The sequence below is a fragment of the Falco rusticolus genome, chromosome 3 (assembly GCF_015220075.1).
Source record: "Falco rusticolus isolate bFalRus1 chromosome 3, bFalRus1.pri, whole genome shotgun sequence".
NCBI classification, from domain to species: Eukaryota; Metazoa; Chordata; class Aves; order Falconiformes; family Falconidae; genus Falco; species Falco rusticolus.
In genome coordinates, this window is record NC_051189.1 from 105,620,128 (window position 1) to 105,623,662 (window position 3,535).

The window sequence follows — 3,535 nt, forward strand, 5'->3', positions numbered from 1 at the left end:
TTTAGTTGTCTCGGGATTCACAGAGCGCTGGGAAGCGTCCCACCACGGCAGTCATGGGGTCGGGGCGGCGGTGGGTATGGCCAGGCTAGGAAGGCAGGTGGAACAAGGGAGTGCGGGAGCAGGGCTGGGGCGGGCAGCGCCAGGGATGCTGCGCTGGCCACCCGTGTGCTGTTGTGTGTTGGCTTTTTTGCTTTTTTCATCTCCCTTAGTTCTGTCAACTAGCTGCATCCAACAACAAAACGGGGCCCACCCCTTCTGTCCCTCATGACTATTCATTAAAGCACAGGGCAGGCCCCAGCTTGCCCAGTGATGGACTAGGCGATACCAACCATTCCCACTGCAGGGAGAGAGGGGGTCCAGCTCCATCATCAAACCCAGCCAGACTCCACTCCACAAAGCTACTTGCAGCTGCACTGGGCTGGAAACCCATTTGGCTGGCACCCTTTACCAGCAGACCGAGGTGGCTGTGCTTGCATCGACTGGGTGATGCAGTGACTCTGAGATAGCTCCGTATCTCAGAGATATGGCGTTATCCCTATCTAGATGGGTAGATATGGGTAGGTGTGGATGGACGGATGGATATCTAGGTGCTAGATAGGGATAGATCGGGATAGATGGCCAGGCAGATGTCTAGATGGACAGATATGGATAGATATCTAGATGGACAGATACAGGTAGATGGATAGATAGATATCTGGAGTGACCAGGCTGATTTCCTTCTGACTCAAGGCAGATGGGGGAATGGTGCTTCCTTCAGCCAGACCCCACTGTGCGGGGCTCCATACTGAAGCAGATAAGCAGTTCAAAGAGTGATGTGGCACATTTTGAATGGCAAAACCAGCGTGCATCACCCACTGCCCAGCAGTGGCCTGCACATGCACACCCATGCACAAGAAGGTCTGTGATGGTGTCGTATGGAAAGCCTGAAGCACTGCACAAACTACCAGTCCTAAAGTTGTCATCTCTAAGCAAAAAGGGTGGCTGAGGAATTGTTCGCATCTAATTACAGCAACTCCTCCCACGAGACCCTGAAGCAAGCTGTAGGAGCAACACAGTGCCCATGCAATGCTGAGGGGGAGCATCATGCCTGGCTGGAGGGCAGGTCACAGAGCATTTTGATGGTCTGCTCACAGCCACCGAGCATCTGCACCGGTGCATCTGCTGGGTGCCACAACACCTGCTGCTTCCCACACATCCGCTCCAGTACTGCTGAGCACCATGAGCAGCAGGCATCACAGCAGGGCTGAGCAGCCCCTCTGCTGTGGCTCCTGTGTCTTGCCTTTCCTTCAGGATGGTGGCATCATGTTATCTGTGTATTTATTTACACATCACCCTGCCATGCATTTCGGTGATGCCAGCCAGTGAGAGCTGGCCGCGGCTCACTGGGAGCTCAGCAGCGCAGAGCTTGGTTGCACGACCAGGCCAACGTAAATATTTACTACCGGCTCATTATCCCAAGCAAGGGCCAGGAGCTGGCTCTGCCCTGCCTGTGTGCAGCCGCTGTGTGCAGAGTGCTGCAAAGCCAGGGCTTGCGTGGCCCTGGCAGCACCCTGGGCTGCACCGGCTCCTCAGGCTCAGCTTCGGTTACAGCGGGAACAAGAAGGAAGGCGACAGCAAGCTCAGCGAGGGGCAGCTCCCCAATTAGCACCACCGCCCTGCCTGATCCCTCTGCCAGGCTCCTGCCCGCTGTAGACAAAGGCCAGGGAAGGGAGGGAAAGCAAGTGAAAAGCGAGGGAAAAGGGGGCTGGGGGAGGGGATGCAAGCTGGCGAGGAGGGAAACTGCAGCTTTCTGGAGGGAGACGCTGCCAACAGCCAGAGCTGCTTCAGGTATGCTCCTGGGAGGCTGCCCTGCTCAGGGCTCTTAACACACAGAAGTGACTCAGATGTCTCACACACCCGCTATGCTTTTCAAACGCTTTGCCTTAGACACAGGCACACCAGCTTCTTGGAGGAAAGGGCAATGGCACAGATGCTTGGGGATGTGGCGGGAGCAGAGCTGGGAGTTGGGAGTGTGATCTGCCCCTCCAGCAGCTCTGCACTGTCAGCAGCTTACAAACGGCTTTACTACATGTCATGTTTATACCAGAGCAAATTATTCTCTCCTCCTGTTGAGGTACTCAGGCTCTGCTGCTGTTTCAGCACGGAGTCCCCGCTGCTGCCTGCAGCAATATTATCTATTAATAAGTAGCCACTGTTATACTGACCACTGCACCATCCAGCTGCAATCCTGGGGTGCAGTCGATTACAGGTTATCACACCCTGCACAAATGACAGCTGCACCTGTTGTGTTTGTGTTTGGTTTATGAACCAGCAAGTATCCCACTTCCTACCCCAGCTCCCATTTGTGCAGTCTGAGCACACTCACCATGACTGAGTCATTCATGCTTCTCATCTGGAAGACATCCATCGTGACCTCTGTGCGATTGGAGACCTCACTGCTGCCTGTATGGTTGGATGGAGGGAGGTCGAAATAGGTGCTGTCTGGCTCCCTGCAAAAAAGGTGATGTGCACAGTCAGCCTTCCAGCTCTCCAGCACAGCCTGCACCACAACCACACAACAACCTGCAATTCCCTTGATCCCTGTCCCCTTCTTGACTTCTTCCTCCATCCTCTGCTTTTATTTTCACATGGCAGAGCAGGTTTTGCTCAAACTGTTGCCTGGTGGGTAAAGCAACCAGAGATTTGGGAAGTTTTTCATCCATCTGGTTGCTTTAGTGTATCTGTCACCTTGGGATATCTTTAAGTGAGAGGATACCAAGGAAGAAAGAGGATAAAATTAAGCACAGTTCTTCCTCCTTTTTTGATTAGAGTGTGAGGCTCAAAGGCCAGAAGACTTGCAAAAGTCTTGGTGTGACTTGGCGCTTAATTTTAGAAAATACCCATTTTAATTGGGCAGTCACCAAGCCTCATGACCTGATGAGTGAAGACTAACAAGTAAGAATGCATCCTCCCAGGCTTGGCGCCAGTGTCTCCCACCACACCCCAAGCAAGGGTCCCAGCCAAAAGGGGTCCTTTACTCTGACCCTGACACCATCTCCGTGTGGTCCTGGAGCACCGCATCAAAAAATCACCTATCAATGCCAGCTCCTAGTGCCACGGTTCAGGAAAAGCAGGCAGGTGTGTTGGTACTCAGCCGCGGCTCACCAGAGCTGGCTCCATGTGCCCATGGGGACATGGGCAGGGTCCCCAGGGTGCTGCTGTGGCCAGTGGGGCTCCTCAGCAGGCAGGGCATGAAGGATGTGGCCCAGCTGCTCTCCTCTGCACAAGCACGAGTCAGTGGCTCCCTTTCCCAGCTTGCTGCTGAGGCATTTTTGCTCGCCGAACACCTTTGCTTCCTTGAGTGAGAGGAAGCGTGCCCCAGTAAGGACCTCCAATGTGCATGAGGGCATCCATGCTGTAGGAATGCTACGCTGCAATTTGCAGCTCTCCTGCCTTTATATTTAATGTGTGCATCAAAAATGCTGTGGCTTTTCAGAAACAGTGTCCAATACCTGGAGACAAGGTTTGTGGGGCTCTGCTTTCAGGGTACGCACAC